At 44.0% G+C, this 17,991-nt stretch overlaps 1 protein-coding gene and 1 pseudogene across 2 annotated transcripts in view; both read right to left on the reverse strand.

Annotated features, from left to right (window-relative positions):
* Positions 1-17,991, reverse strand: part of ZNF81 (zinc finger protein 81) — a 93,965-nt gene that overhangs the window by 40,245 nt on the left and 35,729 nt on the right. The gene's annotated exons all lie outside the window — the stretch shown is intronic.
* LOC122689077 lies at positions 15,901-17,785 on the reverse strand (annotated as a pseudogene).

Genomic DNA, 17,991 nt, shown 5'->3' on the forward strand with positions numbered 1-17,991 from the left:
AGTGAAATAAGTCTGTTCAGTCGCTACGTCATGTCCAACTCTTTTCCAACCCATGGACTGCAGCACGCCAGGCCTCCTTGTCCTTCACTATCTCCCAGAGTCTGCTCAAACTCATGTCCACTGAGTCAGTGATGCCATCCAGTCATCTCATCCTCTGTCACCCCCTTCTCCTTTTGTCTTTAATCTTTTCCAGCATCATGGTTTTTTCCAATGAGTCAGCTCTTCTCATCAGATGTCCAAAGTATTGGAGCTTCAACTTCAGTATTGGAACTTCAGCATCAGTCCTTCAGTGAATATTTAGGATTGATTTCCTTTAGGATTGACAGGTTTCATATCCTTGCAGTTCAAGGGACTCTCAAAGAGTCTTCTCCAGCACCACAATTTGAAAGCATCAATTCTTTGGCACTCAGCTTTCTTTATGTTTCAATTCTCATTTCCATACATGACTACTGGGAAGACCATAGCCTTGTCTATATGTACCTGATATATGTGGTCCACTGGAAGAGGCAATGGAAAACTACTCCAGTATTCTTCCTACGAGAACCCCATGAACAGCACAAAGAGGCAAAAAGATGTGACACTGGAAGATGAGACCCCCAAATCCATAGGACCCTTTGCTACTGGGGAAGACTGGAGAAACAGCTCCAGAAAGAATGAAGAGGCAGGTTGTGCATGCATCTGGTGGTGAAAGTAAATAATGATGCTATAACAATATCACATATAAACCTGGAATGTTAGTTCCATGAATCAAGGTAAATTGGAAGTGGTCAAACAGGAGATGGCAAGAGTGAACATTGATATTTTAGGAATCAGGGAACTAACTAAGATGGACCAGAATGGGAGAATTTAATTCAGATGACCATTACATCTACTACTGTAGGCAAGAATCCCTTAGAAGAAATGGAGTAGCCCTCATAGTTAACAAGAGTTTGAAATGCAGTACTTGAGTACAATCTCAGAAACAACAGAAAGATCTCAGCTCGTTTCCAGGGCAAATGATTCAATATCACAGTAATCCAAGTCTATGCCCCAAACACTAATGCTGAAGAAGCTGAAGTTGAATGGTTCTATGAAGCCCTACAAGACCTTCTAGAACTAAAACCAAAAAAAGATGTCTTTTTTCATCACAGGGGATTGGAATGCAAATGTAGGAAGTCAAGAGATACCTGGAGTAACAGGCAAATTTGGCCTTGGAGTACAAAATGAAAGCAGGACAAAGGCTAACAGAGTTTTCTCAAGAGAACACACTGGTCATGGCAAACACTCTCTTCCAGGAACATAAGAGACGACTCTACACATGGACATCACCAGATGGTCAATACTGAAACCAGACTGATTACATTCTTTGCAGCAAAAAATGGAGAAGCTCTATATAGTCCACAAAAACAAGACTGGGAGCTGACTGTGGCTCAGAACATCAGCTCCTTATTGCAAAATTCAGACTTAAACTGAAGAAAGTAGGGAAAACCATTAGAGGCCATTCAGGTATGACCTAAGTTGAATCCCTTATACAGTGGAGGTAATGAATAGATTCAAGGGATAAGATCTGGTAGACAGTGTCTGAAGAACAATGGACAGAGGTTTGTAACACTGTACAGGAGGCGAAGACCAAAACTACCTAAGGAAAAAAAAAATGCAAGAAGGAAAAGTGTTTGTCTAAGGAGACTTTACAAATAGCTGAGGAGATAAGAGAAGCAAAAGGCAAGGGAGAAAGGGAAAGATACCCAACGGAATGCAGAGTTCCAGAGAATAACAAGGAGAGCTAAGAAGGGCTTCTTAAGTGAACAATGCAAAGAAATAGAGGAAAACAATAGAATGGGAAAGACTAAATATCTCTTCAAGAAAATTGGAGATATCAAGGGAACATTTCATGCAAGGATGAGCATGATAAAGGACAAAAACAGTAAGGACCTAACAGAAGCAGAAGACATTAAGAAGAGATGGCAAGAATACATAGAAGAACTATACAAAAAAGGTCTTAATGACCTTGATAACCATGATCGTGTGGTCACTCACCTAGAGTCAGACATCCTGGAGAGTGAAGCCAAGTGGGCCTTAGAAAGCATTGCCACGAACAAAGCTAGTGGAGGTGATGGAATTCCAGCTGAGCTATTTCAAATCCTAAAAGATGATGCTGTGAAAGTACTGCACTCAACATGACAGCAAATTTGGAAAACTCAGCAGTGACCACAGGACTGGAAAAGTAGGGCAATCCCAAAGAAGTGCAGTGCCAAAGAATGTTCAAACTACTATACAGTTGCAATCATTTCACATGCTAGCAAGATAATGCTCAAAATTCTTCAGGCTAGGCTTCAGCAGTATGTGAACCTAGAACTTCCAGTTGTACAAGCTAGTCTTAGAAAAGGCAGAGGAACCAAATATCAAATTGCCAACATTCACTGGCTCATAGAGAAAGCAAGAGAATTCCAGAAAAACATATACTTCTGCTTCATTGACTACACTAAAGCCTTTGACTGTGTGAATGACAATAAACTGTGGAAAATTCTTAAAGAGATGGGAATACCAGATCACCTCACTTGTCTCCTGAGAAACTTGTATGCAGGCCAGGCAGCAACAGTTAGAACTGGACATGGAACAATGGACTGAATTAAAATTGGGAAAGGAGTACGAAAAGGCTGTATATTGTCAAAACTTTGTTAACTTTTGACTCCTTCCCCTTTTGTCCACCACCTACTCTTGCCTCTGGCAACCACCAACTGTTCTCTGTATCTCTGAGCTCTGTTTGTCTTTTGTTTTTCTTAGTTCCACATAAAGTGAGATCATATGGAATTTTCTTTCTCTGTCTGACTTATTCCAAAACAATCAATTCTTCAGCGCTCAGCCTTCTTTATGGTTCAACTCTCACACATGACTACTGGAAAAACCATAGCTTTGACTATGCGGACCTCTGTTGGGAAAGCAATATCTTTTTAATATTTAATATGCTTTTTAATATGCTGTCTAGGTTTGTCATAGCTTTCCTCCCAAGGAGCAAGTGTCTTTTAATTTCATGGCTGCAGTCACTGTCTACAGTGATTCTGGAGACCAAGAAAATAAAGTCTGCCACTGTTTCCCCATCTATTTGCCATGAAATGATGGGACCGGATGCCATGATCTTAGTTTTTTGAATGTTGAACTTTAGCCAACTTTTTCACTCTCCTCTGTCACTTTCATCAAGAGGGTCTTTAGTTTTTCTTCACTTTCTGCCATAAGGGTGGTGCATATCTGCAGATAACCTCATCTGCATATCTGAGGTTACTGATATTTCTCCAGGTAATCTTGATTCCAGCTTGAGCTTCATCCAGCCCAGCGTTTCTCATGATGTACTCTGCATGTAAGTTAAATAATCAGGGTGACAATATACAGCCTTGACGTACTCCTTCTCCTATTTGGAACCAGTCTGTTGTTCCATGTCCAGTGCTAACTGTTGCTTCCTGACCTGCACACAGATATCTCAGGAGGCAAGTCAAGTGGTTTGGTATTCCCATCTCTTTCAGAATTTTCCACAGTTTATTGTGATCCACACAGTCAAAGGCTTTGGCATAGTCAATAAAGCAGAAATACATGTTTTCCTGGAACTCTCTTGCTTTTTTGATGATCCAGAGGACATTGTCAATTTGGTCTCTGGTTCCTCTGCTTTTTCTAAAACCAGCTTGAACATCTGGAAGCTTATGGTTCACATACTGTTGAAGCTTGGCTTGGAGAATTTTGAGCATTACTTTATGAGTGTGTGAGGTGAGTGCAACTGTGTGGTAGTTTGAGCATTCTTTGGCATTGCCTTTCTTTGTGACTGGAATGAAAACTGACCTTTTCCAGTCCTGTGGCCACTGCTGAGTTTTCCAAATTTACTGGCATATTGAGTGCAGCACTTTCACAGCATCATCTTTTAGGATTTGAAATAGCTCAACTGGAATTCCATCACCTCCACTAGCTTTGTTCGTAGTAATGCTTCCTAAGGCCCACTTGACTTCACATTTCAGGATGTCTAAGTTTGCTAAGCAACTGACCTTAAAACAAGGAGATTGTTTGGACTGTCTGGGTGGGGGCAATGTAAAGAGTCCTTAAAAGTGTAGGAGTGAGACAGGAGAGAAGTTTAGAGTGATGTAGCATGAGAAGAACTAACTGACTTTTGTTGTTATTAAAGATGAAGAGAACAATATCAAGGAATATGTGTGGCCTTTAAAAGCTAGAAAGAGCAGAGAAATTGATTTTTCCCTTGAGCCTTCAGAAAAGAACCCATCCGGATTTCTCTGGTGGCTCAGTGGTAAAGAATCTGCTTGCCAATGCAGGAGACAAGGTTCAACCCCTGATCTGGGAAGATCCCACATGCCCATGTGCCACAACTACTGAGCCCACGCTCTAGAGCCTGGGAATCACAACTACTGAGCCCATGTGCCGCATATAAGGAAGCCCACACACCTGAAGCCTGTACCCTGCAACAAAAGAAGACTCCACAATGAGAAGTCCACATACTGCAATGAAAAGTAGCCCCCACGCACCCCAACTAGAGAAAAGGCAACACACCAACGAAGACCCAGCACAGACAAAATAAATTAAAAAAAAAAGGAACCCATTCCTGTCAACATCTTGACTTTAGCCCAGTGAGATCCATTTAGGACTTCAGAACTACAAGATTTAAAATTTCTGCCACTGACTTTATGGCAGTTCGTTACAGCAGTGATAGAAAACTAACAGAGGCAAATTAAGAAGATTTGAGAAAAGTCTTTGGAATCAGTAGTGGAAATGTTAACCAAATTGTATGTTCAATAAATGATCCTTCACTTTATTGCCAGTCAATGAGGAGAACACTGACTTGATGGACATGAGTTTGAGCAAGCTTGGGGAGTTGGTGATGGACAGGGAAGCCTGGCGTGCTGCAGTCCATGGGGACACAAAGAGTTGGACACAACTGAGCGACTGAGCAAGAATAACATCTCCATTACAGCTTTTGTGTACTGCTACATTGCCAGTGAGCAGTAATATTATGAAAATAATCTTTTCTGAGCAATAGTTCTCAACAGTGGACTTAAAATATCCAGTAAACCATGTTGTAAACAGATGTGCTGTCATCCAGGTTTTGTTTTTCCACCTACAGAGGACAGGCAGAGTAGATTTACCATAATTCTTAAGAGCCCTAGGGTTTTCAAAATGGTCAGTGAGCACTGGCTTCTTCTTAAAATTACTAGCTGCATTAGCCCCTAAAAAACAGCCAGCCTGTCCTTAGAATCTTTGAAGTCAAGCATTTCTCTCCAACTATCAAAGTCCTAGATGCTGTCTTCCTCTGATATAAAGCTGTTTCATGTACAGTGAAAAACTGCTGTTTGGTGTAGCCATCTTTATTAGCTTTCTAACTAGATCTTCTGGATAAGTTGTGGCAGCTTCTACATTAGCACGTGCTTCTTCATCTTGAGCTTTTATGTTCCAGAGACAGCTTTCCTTAACCCTCATGATCCAACCTCTGCTAGTTTCAAACCTTTGTTCTGCAGCTTCCTTCACTTCTCTCAGGCTTCACAGACCTGAAGAGAGTTATGGCCTTGCTGTGGATTAAGCTTTGGCTTAAGGGAAAGTTGTGGTTGGTTTGATCTTCTATCCAGACCACTAAAAGCTTCTCTGTATCAGCTAAAAGGCTGTTTCTCTTTCTTATCACTTATGTGTTCACTGGAACAGCACTTTGAATTTCCTTCAAGAACTTTTCATTTGATTCACAACTTCAGTAACTGGTATAAGAGGCCTGGTTTTCAGCCTGCCTCAAATTCTGATGCACCTTCCTCACTAAGTTTAACCATTTCTAGCTTTTGATTTAAAGTGAGAGACTCTCCGTTTCAATTGAACACTTAAGAGGCAACTGTAAGTTTATCAACTGGACTGATTTCAATATTATTATGTCTCAGGGAAAGAGAGGCCTGAGGAGAGGAAGAGAGACAGGAAGCAGGGCAGTTTGAACACATATTAATCATTTAAGTTTGCCATCCTAGACTCATGGATTGATAGTAACATCAAAGATCACTGATTACAGATAATCAAAACAATTATAATAATAATGAAAAAGTTTGAAATATTGCAAAAATTACTGTAATGTGACACAGAGACAGGCAGTGAGGAAATGCTACTGGAAAAATGGTGCCAGCAGACTCGCTGAATGCCAGATTGCCCACAAACCTTCCATTTGTTAAAAAAATAAAACACAATACAGAAGCAGACACAGAATGCAAACTTAATGGCTACCAAAGTGGGGGAGGTTAATTGGGAGTATGGGATTAACAGATGCACATACCATACCTAAAATAGATAAACAACAAGCACGTACTATATAGCACAGGGAAATATACTCAATATCTTGCAATAAACTATGATAGAAAAGAACTGAAAAAAAGAAAAGCTCATTTTGAACTCTGTGGGAGAAGGCGAGGGTGGGAGGTTTCGAGAGAACAGCATGTATATTATCTATGGTGAAACAGACCACCGGCCCAGGTAGGATGCATGAGACAGGTGCACTGGGAGGACCCAGGGGAATCGGGTGGGGGGGGGAGGTGGGAGGGGGGAATCAGGATGGGGAATACATGTAACTCCATGGCTGATTCATGACAATGTACGACAAAACCCACTGCAATGTTGTGAAGTAATTAGCCTCCAACTAATAAAAATAATTGAAAAAAAAAAGAAAAGCTCACAATATCTGCAAAGCACAATAAAACAAAGCACAATTAAAATGAGGGATGGCTGTACTAAGAGTTGGGGAAGGTCAGAAATGGTTTGCAATACTTACTCAGAGAATAGTTTCAGAGGTGAGCATCCATACACAGGGCAGGGGGAGAGAAACTCATGACCAGTATGAGCAGAAGCCAGGCACATGGTTCCAGCTTTGGCTGGATGGTTGAGCAAAGAGCAGGAGGGGATGAGAAGCTTGTTGCAAAAGAATGGGAAGAACTGATATGTCTTACGGCTCAGTCCCTCTACAGTCTATCATGCCTACCTCAGATCCATTGAGAAACCACACCAAAGGACTCAAGAGGTTTTCTGCAGTAGATCCTGCAAGCTATAATTCCAGTTTCTTGGGGAGATTTCACCAAGACAAACTTCTGTAGGAAACCACAGATGAGGCAGTGACTGGCATCTGGGCTCTTACGGTCCTATTTGGATCTATAACGCTGATGAAGACGACCTACTGCCAAGTGAGAAACTAATCCAAAATATTCTAGATAAATTTTTTGTTCGTTTTAATTTGTTTTTAATTGAAGGATACTTGCTTTACAGAATTTTGTTGTTTTCTGGCAAATATCAACATGAATCAGCCATAGGTGAACATATGTCCCCTTTCTCTTGAACTTCCCACCCATCTCCCCTTTTGAGATCAGCCCCACTGCCCTGAAAAATTTCCGTAGACCTTATCTTAAAAGTGAGCAAAAACTTAAGATACAGTATTACAGATGTGTTTCAGGATGTGTGACCCCCAAATATGCACCTTGTTATATTGAATACTTTAAAATGAAGGACTTTGAGAAGACAGTAGAAGCAGTGAGGTCACTCTGACCTTTCCCCGTGCCTTTCTTCCCTGAAACAGGTCATTAAACCTTTATGTGAAAGGTTCCCTGCTTACACTGAGAGGAAAGGAGCATCCTTATCTCAGAAAACCAAAGGGACCCTAAGAAACACTTTGTGCTAAGTCTCTCCCAGTTTATTAAACTTCCCTCACACTCTCTGACTTATCATATTCCTCCACAACCATCCAGTCTTCACCAAATCCAGCCCATAACTCCTGAAGTCTAACTGTTTCTTTGTGTCTTCCTTTTCTTATGAAGGCTCCCGTGTCACATAAAGCTTACAAACAAATGTGTATGGTTTTCTCCTGTTAATCTGTCTCTGTCAGTTTAATTTTTAGATCCTGCCAGGGACCCTAAGAAGGTGGAGAAAGCCTTTTTCCTCCCCCATTATCATGAAAATGGGTAGCAAATGTCCCAAATTAAAGTGAACAACTTTAAAGGTTGCCATTGCAATAGTTCCCCTTCATGGATCACAGCCTTGAGAGTCCTTTGGACTGCAAGGAAATCAAACTAGTCAATTCTAAAACAAATCAACCCTGAATACTCATTGGAAGGACTGATGCTGAAGCTGAAGCTCCAATACTTTGGCTACCTGATGTGAAATGTTGACTCACTAAAAAAAGACCCTGGTGATGAAAAGATTGAAGGCAGGAGGAGAAGGGGACGACAGAGGATGAGACGGTTAGATTGCATCACCAACTCAATGGACGTGAATTTGAGCAAACTCTGGGAGATAATGGAGGACAAAGGAGCCTGGCGTGCTGCAAACTATGGAGTCACAAAGAATGGGACATGACTACAGCAACAACTGCACTAGTAATGCCTAAGCTAGCCAATGGGTATGACTAGAAAGCAATATGGCCATGGCTACAGAATCAATAGATCAAATTGCCAACATCCAATGGAGCATCAAAAAAGCAAGAGATGCCAGAAAAACATCTATTTATGCTTTATTGACTATGCCAAAGCCTTTGACTGTGTGGATCACAATAAACTGTGGAAAATTCTGAAAGAGATGGGAATACCAGACCACCTGACCTGCCTCTTGAGAAACCTGTATGCAGGTCAGGAAGCAACAGTTAGAACTGGACATGGAACAGACTGGTTCCAAATAGGAAAAAGAGCACGTCAAGGTTATATATTGTCACCCTGCTTATTTAACTTATATGTGGAACGCTGGGCTCGAGGAAGCACAGGCTGGAATCAAGATTGCTGGGAGAAATATCAATAACCTCAGATATGCAGATGACACCACACTTATGGCAGAAAGTGAAGAAGAACTAAAGAGCCTCTTGATGAAGGTGAAAGAGGAGAGTAAAAGAGTGGGCTTAAAGCTCAACATTCAGAAAACTAGGATCATGGCATCCGGTCCCATCACTTCATGGCAAATAGATGGGGAAACAGTGGAAACAGTGGCTGACTTTATTTTTCTGGGCTCCAAAATCACTGCAGATGGTGACTGCAGCCATGAAATTAAAAGATGCGTACTCCTTGGAAGGAAAGTTATGACCAACCTAGACAGCATACTGAAAAGCAGAGACATTACTTTGTCAACAAAGGTCCATCTAGTCAAGGCTACAGTTTTTCCAGTGGCCATGTATGGATGTGAGAGTTGGACTATAAAGAAAACTGAGCGCCAAAGAATTGATGCTTTTGAACTGTGGTGTTGGAGAAGACTCTTGAAGAGTCCCTTGGACTGCAAGGAGATCCAACCAGTCTATCCTAAAGGAAATCAGTCCTGAATATTCGTTGGAAGGACTGATGCTGAAGCTGAAACTCCAATACTTTGGCCACCTGATGCGAAAAGCTGACTCACTGGAAAAGACCCTGATGCTGGGAAAGATCTTTGAGGGCAGGAGGAGAAGGGGACGACAGAGGATGAGATGGTTGGATGGCATCACCGACTCAATGGACATGGGTTTGGGTGGACTCCGGGAGTTGGTGATGGACAGGGAGGCCTGGTGTGCTGCAGTTCATTGGGTCACAAAGAGTCAGACATGACTGAGTGAACTGAACAGAATCAAGGCATCCTCAAATCTGAAAGAGATGGCATCAGTCACAAGGACCTTGCCATCTGATACAGAGCTTTGGGCATACTGAAAACAAGAGATCCTTTGGTTGAGGCCCAAGCAACTGTTGCATTGTTGTAAACTAAACATAAAGACGTGCCTTCTGGCCTGTAGCCGCCCTCTCACTCAACACCTTGTCCCTCCCTTCCCTTGTATTCTGAAATTGACTGCTTTGAAGAAATTATTGGGGTGGAGCAGGGGGGTCCCTGTTCCCAAGAGGGACCAAAGGCCACGCACCCCCCCCCCGAGTATGTTGGAGAACTCTGGAGAAGGGAGAGATCAGACTTTTAAGGCTCTGTTGGATACAGGCACCTAAGACCATTTTATCTGATCTTGAGAAGGTGAGGGAGTACCCAGACTCAGTTCATGGGGTTTAGGTACAGATAAGTGTAAAGTGTCCCTGGGGGTTGAAGTGGCCTGTTAAGCCAATTTAATGTACACTTGACCCTTGACCAACATGGGTTTGAGCTGCACGGGCCCACTTATAGATGGATTATTTTTAAAAAATCTATTGAAAAAAATTCTTGGGATTTGCAAGAATATGCAAAACTCACAGATGAACCTTGTAGCCTAGAAATATCAAAACGTTTAGAAACTGTTAGCTATGTCCTGAATTCATCAAATATGTGTAGATAACAGTCTTTCTTGCTATTTACTATCATAAAATATACACAAATCTATTATAAAAAGTTGTAATTTATCAAAACTTATGCACACAGTTACAGTAATACATGCGACTGTTCACAGTCAAGAGAAATGCAAGCACATGGAAAAAGTCAGCAATAAATTATAACTGCATAAATTTAACTGTCATCCATACTGTACAACTGCAATCATTTCATACCCACCTCCTTTTGCAATTTCGATGAGCTCAAGTGATGCGGGTATCTGCTTAAAATACCATGTGATATGTGTGATATGTGTAATCGTCTCTGTGTGAGCAGTTTGTCTCTCCAACAAATTGTGTATTGAAGTAACAAGTCATCTTCTGTGGTTCTCATGTATTTTTCATTGTGCTTAGTGCAATATTGTAAACCTTGAATAACACCATGAACCAAACCAAACCACTAGTGATGCTGGAAGTGCTCCCAAGAAGCAGAGAAAAGCCACTGCATTACAACAAAAAGTTGAACTGTTTGATATATGCTATAGGTTGAGGTCTGCAGCTGTGGTTTCCCACCATCTCAAGACAACTGAATCCAGCATAAAGACTACTGCGTGTTTTTTTTAAAGAAACTGATGAAGCTGTCACTGTAGCTATACCAACAGGCATGAAAACCTTGCACATTTTGTGAAACACCTTATCTCATCTTGAAAATGTAGCTTTAATGTAGATGCAGGATTGCTCTGAGAAAGGCATACCAAAAGCCTCTCTATACGATTCAAGGAAAAGTAAAGTCTTTCTACAACAACCTGAAGCAAAAGGAAGGTGAAGAATCTAAAGCTGGAGAATGTAATGTCAGCAAAGAAAGGTCTGATAATTTTAAGAAAGAGGTTTGTTTGGCTTTTAAAATGTTAAGATAAGAGAAGCAGCTTGTATCCACCAGGGGGCAGCAGATGAGTTCGATATCATGTAGAAAAATCACTGAGGAGAGGGGTATCTGCCTGAAGAGGTTTTGAATACAGACAAAAGTGCCCTATTCTGCCGAAAATATGTGAAAAAAGACATTTATTAGTAAGGAAGACAAGCAAGCACCAGGACTGAAGGCAGGGATGTCAGGATTGACTGACGGATGCTCAGTGGTGTCGGACTCTTTGCGACCCCATGGACTGTATAGTCCAAGGAATTTTCCAGGCCTGAACACTGGAGTGGGTAGCCTTTCTCTTCTCCAGAGGATCTTCCCAACCCAGGGATTGAATCCAGGTCTCCAGCATTGCAGGTGGATTCTTTACTAACTGAGCTATTAGAGAAGACTTAAAATGTCAAGATGAGGGGAGAAGCAGCTTGTACCCACCAGGGGGCAGCAGATGAGTTCCAGATACCATGTAGAAAAAACCACTGAGGAGAGAGAGGGATACCTGCCTGAGCAGTTTTTGAATACAGACAAACGTGCCCTATTCTGGGGAAAAAACTCCAGAAAGGACATTTATTAGTAAGGAAGAGAAGCAAGCACCAGGATTTAAGGCAGGAATGGATAGGCTAAGGCTATTGTTTTGTTCAAAAGGAGCTGAGTTTATGAACAGGACTGCCCTTAGCTAAAAAGATGCAAATCCTGAGACCTGAGTGTGTTAGTCTCAACTCTTTGAGATCCCATGGACTCTAGCCCTCCAGGCTGCTCTGTCCATGGGATTCTCCAGGTAAGCATATTGGAGTGGGTTGCCATTTCCTTCCACAGGGGATCTTCCTGACCCAGGGATCTAACCCGTCTCCTGCATTGCAGGCAGATTTTTTTACCATTTGAGCCACAAGGCAAGCCTTGATGGGAAAAGATAAACACCAGCTGCCAGTCTTTTGACTGTATAATAAGAAGGCCTGAAGAACCAGATCTCTTTTCCTGGATTGGTTCCATCGATACTTTGTCTCTGAGGTCAGGAAGTACCTTTCCAGTGAGAGACTGCCTTTTAAAGTTCTTTTGACCTTGGACAATATACCCTGGCCACCCAGAACCCCAGGTGTTAAACCTGAAGGCATTAAAGTGATTCAAGTGCCCCCAAACAATATATCTCTAGTTCAGCCTCTAGATCAGGTGGTCATAAGAATTTTTAAGGCTCATTACGCACAGTCCTCTATGGAAAGGATTGTCAACACTATGGAAGAGAACTCCAGTAGAGAGGACATCGTTAAAGTCTGAAAGGATTACATTATTGAAGATGCCATTGTTGTTATAGAAAAAAACACAAAAGCCATCAAGTCCAAAACAATAAAATCCTGCTGGAGAAAATTGTGCAGATGTTGTGTATGACTTCACAGGATTTATGACACAGGCCATCAAGGAAATCAGGAAGTTGTGGATGTGGCAAAAAAAAAAGGGGGGGGCAGAGGATAAGGATTTCAAGATGTGGATCTTGGAGAAATTCAAGTGCTAACAGACACCACACCAGAGGAGTTCACAGAAGACTACTTGATGGAGATGAGTGCCTAATTCCCAACCAATGCCTGACAATGAGGAGGAATAAGATGATAAGACGTAGAAGAAGCAGAGTTAGAAGACAAACTGACATTTAGACAATCTGGCAGACTCAAAACTGCTTTTGACTTCTTTTATAATATGGAATCTTCTATGATACAGGCACTGAAACTAAAGCAAATGGTGGAAGAAGGGTTGGTACGGTAAAGAAACATTTTTGGAAGAAAGAAAAAGCAAAAAACTCAGAGATCACGATGTGTTTCCATAAAGTTATACCATGTATGCCTGCATCTTCTGCCTTCCCTTCCACTTCCTTCACCTCTGCTGCCCCGGAGACAGACAGATGAACTCCTTCTTTTCCTCTTCCTTCCCAACCTACTCAACACAAAGAGGAGCATGAAAACCTTCATGATGATCAACGTCCACTTTAGCAAAGAATAATCAGGCCTTATGGTTATCAAACATATCTGTTGTGTATGTGTTTTGCATGTCTTCATGTGAAAAACTAATAACTGTATGACAAGAACTGTATGGGATGTTTTTTGGCCATTCTCATCTTCTAGGTATGCATCATATAGAATATTGTGTGCAAGATGTATTGCAGTGGACAGCCTATCCTTACATAGGCAGAAGATGAGTGATATTCAATATAAAATTATTACTGTGTTAGTTTTCTTACTGTTTTACAACTTTGCTCTGAAAGAATTACATTATTGTATGGTAGACCTCACTCTCTCTTGTAAATGGGAAAACTACATATAAGCCAGTCATCAGACTTGTTTTTTAAAGTAAAAATGCTTCTGATACTGATTATGAATACGACTATAATACTGTATGCCACAAAGATTTTATAACAATTCACTCATTAGCGTATAGGCTGAGCTACCATAAAGCAATCATACTGCTGTTTCTTCATTATCAGAGCATGAATCATAACTGTAAATAAATATGAATTTCTTTTTCATGTTATCTTTTGTCATATCTAGTGTTAATAAAACCACTACAATATTGTAAAGTAATTAGCCTCCAGCTAATAAAAATAAATGAAAAAAAAAATAAACTGCACTCCACTAAAAAAAAAACTATAATGTTTGTATCACATAAAACAATACTGATGTAGCTACTGACAAATAACTCCTCTTCTAAACAGATGACATAAACTTACAGTATCAACAAATACAGGACAGTACTGTGAATGCTTTTTCTCTTCCTTACGGATTTTTTTTTTTTTGATACTGCCTCGTTTCTTTATTCCAGGCTACTAGAGGGACAGTGATGGCATTTCCTGGCTTGACAGAAGGTAAAAACCTGGTCTAGAAAATAAAGACCATCCTAACTGACACTGCAAATCCAAACAAGACCTAGTTCCCTTAGAGGGACAGAATATCCAAGCACCTACCATGGCTTCTGGAGGCTTCTGTGTAGCTTCCCTGAGACAGGGCTGGAGGAGAGGTACAGGGTGGGAATGGCCTCTTTCCTGAGCTGTGGGGGTGGCGGCTCCAGTCCCCTTCTGCTCTTGACTGCTTTCCCAAGAGGCCAAAAATACTCTCCTGCTGGCGGCCATGGTGCATGGAGGATACTCCCCGACCCAGCCTCAACACAAGACAATCTTGCAGGGGTGGCTTCTCTAGCAAGAGCACTTGATCGCCCTCCCCACCCCCAGTGATGGGAGACCAAGGTTTTGTACTACTTTATTCGACAACCTATTTCACACATCCACTGTCTTATCTAGCTGACTCAGTGGGTTAGTGTGTCAATACCTGGAATTGTCTCAGGGTCACATGGATCCTGGTTTCCAAGCATCTAAAAAACGGCTACAGACACTTGGGTTGTTCACCACACACCTGTGTCCTTGTGCATGATTTGTGAGGCAGAGGTGACCTGCAGTTTGAACTCAGAAACTGTGAAAATCAAACCCCAAACCAACCAACCTATTAATAGCTCTTGTTGGGTGGGAAGCGGCTGGCAAGCCCACCCCTTCCGTATTTGGCTTGCTCCTGGTTTGGAAAATGACTTCTCTTTCTAGTGAGAATGGGAAGTTGGGCGGCACAAGGGAAAGGCGAATGAGTCAAGTGTTCAGAAACATACGGTCACCCTTGTTTGGGGGACTGTTACTTCCTGAACTCCTCACAAAATATAGCTCACTCTTGCTGGCCGAGGCAGTCTCAGGCAAGATAAAACTTTGCTGCATGAAATGAACTTAGGGAGCCTGACACCAAAATCTTTTTTAAAAAGTGGGAGAGGGAGGTGGGAGGAGGGTTTGGAATGGGGGAACACATGAACACCCGCGGCTAATTCAAGTCAATGTGTGGCAAAACCACAATATTGTAAAGTAACTAGTCCCCAATTAAAATAAATTAATTAATTTTTAAAAGTGTAGGGCGGAAAAACCTCCTGCACCACACATGTAAGCTGCCAATGCTGGTGTGTGCTCAGTCCTCTTGGACTCTTTGCGACCCCATGGACTGTAGCCCATCAGGTTCCTCTGCTCATGGGACTGATTCTCCAGGCAAGAATATTCGAGTGAGTGGCCATTCCCTTCTCCAGGGGATCTTCCCGACACAGGGATCGAACACACATCTCCTGTATCTCTTGCATTGCAGGTGGGTTCTTTACCAGTTAGCCACCGGGTAAGCACCAACTCCCCTCCCCCAAGTAAATAAACAGAACACCAAGCCACAAAAGCTACCCAAGGGGCTGGTGGCTCGGGGGCAGAGTCCAACCCACAGCAGGGCAGAAGGAGCAGGTGCAAATGTGCCAGAAGGGTTGATTCTCCCACTTTGCCCCCTCAGGGCCTCCAGTTCTAATACTGCCCTGGGTGGCTGGGTCTATCTGGTTTGATACATAAAAGGTAGAGGCCAAACCCAACTCTCAGTTTCTTGTGTTTCTAGTAGGGGAGGAAGGCTTCAATCCCTCTGCCCCAGGGCAGAGGCAAGATTCTCTGAAACTCAGGCAGACAGGACGTGTGGGAGGTTGAGCATCTTCTCCTTATGAAGCATGAGTGTGCTAACCCCTATAAAGAGTCAGTTCTCTGAGCATGTGGTCTGGAAGCTTCTACCACCAACATCGCATTAATTCTTGTCCGCTCTCCCTGATAAGGGGAGGGGGCCATGGAGGCCCATGAGCTCTTCCCTGGTTTCCAGCCACGAGAAGTAGTCTCCAGAGACAGGGTGGGGACAGGTGTGGGCTCTGCCCCTCCTGGGTTCTCCTCCCCGACCCCTTTCAGTACAGCTGGATGAAAGCCTCTAGCTCTTAGGGAATGAAGCCCTTGCAAGGGATCTTGTTCTTGTCCAGAGTGCAGGCTGAAATGCACTACAGGGTCAAATAGTTGAAGGGCTGAATGGTGCTCTTGGCCAGCAGCTTCTCATGCAGCAGCTCGCAGGCTGTTTTCTTAAAGGCGGTGGTGGTGTCCATGTGGGCCCCCGCCTCTATCAGGGCATTCATGATCCCCAGGCAGTTGTTCTCCTTTGTGATGTGCACTGGGGGTGTTGTCAAAATCGTGGCTGTCTGGGTCGGCCCCACAGTCAAGGGCACCTTGACCACCTGGATAGAAGGGAATCTGCCCACTTAGAAGTGAATCACGTTCGTGGTTGGTGTCCACCGCCATGTGCAGGAGTGAAGACATTCTTGCTGTGACGGGCACACTTAAGCAGTAGCTCTGGTGCTTCATGTCTTCCTGGTTGGGCTTGCACTCCACTTTCTCCAGCAGGTAGAGCAGGTGGAGGGTGATGGCCAGGGCCTTGGTGAACTGGACTGAGTCCCTGGCCTCCTTGGGCCCGCTCAACTTCCCAGACCTTTGCACAGCACCCACATTAGATCTGCAAAGCCAACTGGTGTACTCAGGCTGCCCCTGGGCCAAGTGGTTCTGGGGCACTTAGGAGAAGAGTTCATCAAAGGATAGGAAACTTCTGGCGGTCTGAGGCTCCAGGTTGTTCTCCTGCATGTCCAAGGTGTACTTCCACTAGTGGATGCAGCAATAGACACTGTCCGAGTTGGCCTATACCACATCCTGGTAGCGCATATAGTGGGAAGTGTCGGGTGGGAGGGACCAGGACCGCTCTCAGGTCAACAGTGCCTGCATGTGCTTCTCATCCCCCTGCGTGATGAGCGCCTCCAATTCCTCGGTGGTGTTCACCTCCCTGGAATAGTCAGAGGCGAGGACTCAGGTTTAGGCAGATACGTGCCCCCTGGTGACGCAGCTCCATGGCCCCTACCAAGAGTTTCAGGACCCTGAGCAGATCCTGCTTCTTGGCCATGCAGGTGGCTCCCAGAAACTCCAAGGCTGCTGGGCAGCTTCCCAGCTGGTGCTCAGGTGTTCCTCCTGGGAAGAGCTGCAGCAGCAAGCACGCTGGGGCGGCACACATGCCTGGCTGGTGGAGGGGCCTTCTCAGGCCATCCCTGGCCGTGTCTCCTCCCCAGCAGGCTGCTCCTGGCTTAGGTCTTCCACGATGCTGATGTGGTCCATCACGTGGGCAGCCAGAGGTGGTGTCATGCCATAGCCATCCCATTCCCTGTGAGCCTGGCACCCGAATAGCAGCTGTAGGACACCCGGGCTGCCGGCCTTGGTGCAGTCATGCAGGGCCACATTGTCCTTGATGCTGCACAGGTTCACCTGGGCGCCCTGCAGTATTAGGTAGCAGGTGATCTGGCGGGGGCCTGTGTAACAGGAGATCATGAGGCATGTGTGCCCGCACCGGTTGGTCACCTCCAGGTCCACCTGGTGTTCACCTGCTGAGTAGTGCCCCACCTCCACGTGCCCACTGAAGCAGTCAGTGCGCAGGTGCTTTGTGCACGTGTGCATGGTGCAGCTCACCAAGGCCCCACAGCACAGCAGGCTCTGCACCACGTCCCAAGGCGTCAGTGGCCGAGGTGGCCCAGGGCAGCTGCGCATCCTTGATGGTCTTGTCATTGAAGTGTACCAAGCCGCCTGCCTCCAAGCTGGCGCCGCACAGTCCACTTTACTCAACCACATCTAGATGGCTGTAATGGGAGGTGATGACAAGCGGCGTCCCCACCTTAACCCCCCACCCCTGTCCCCCACTGGCCAACTCGCCCGTCAGCTTGTCCAGCTCCTCCCTGTCCAGCCACTAAGCAGCCTCTGAAGCATCTACCACAGACTGCATTGTATATGGTGGTGTGGAGGTCCACCATCTGGGCCTTCGCCAGGATGTGGGCTGCCACAGGGAAGGTTGGAGGGACAGGGGACTGAGGGTTGAGCCCAGAGGGGCAGGCTGCAGCCTTCACCATCTCTCCTGCTGCCATCCTAGATGCATCTCCTTATCAATTTTCTTAATAACATTTTTTTTCTCCAGC

The sequence above is a fragment of the Cervus elaphus genome, chromosome X (genome assembly GCF_910594005.1).
Source record: "Cervus elaphus chromosome X, mCerEla1.1, whole genome shotgun sequence".
Lineage (NCBI taxonomy): Eukaryota > Metazoa > Chordata > Mammalia > Artiodactyla > Cervidae > Cervus > Cervus elaphus.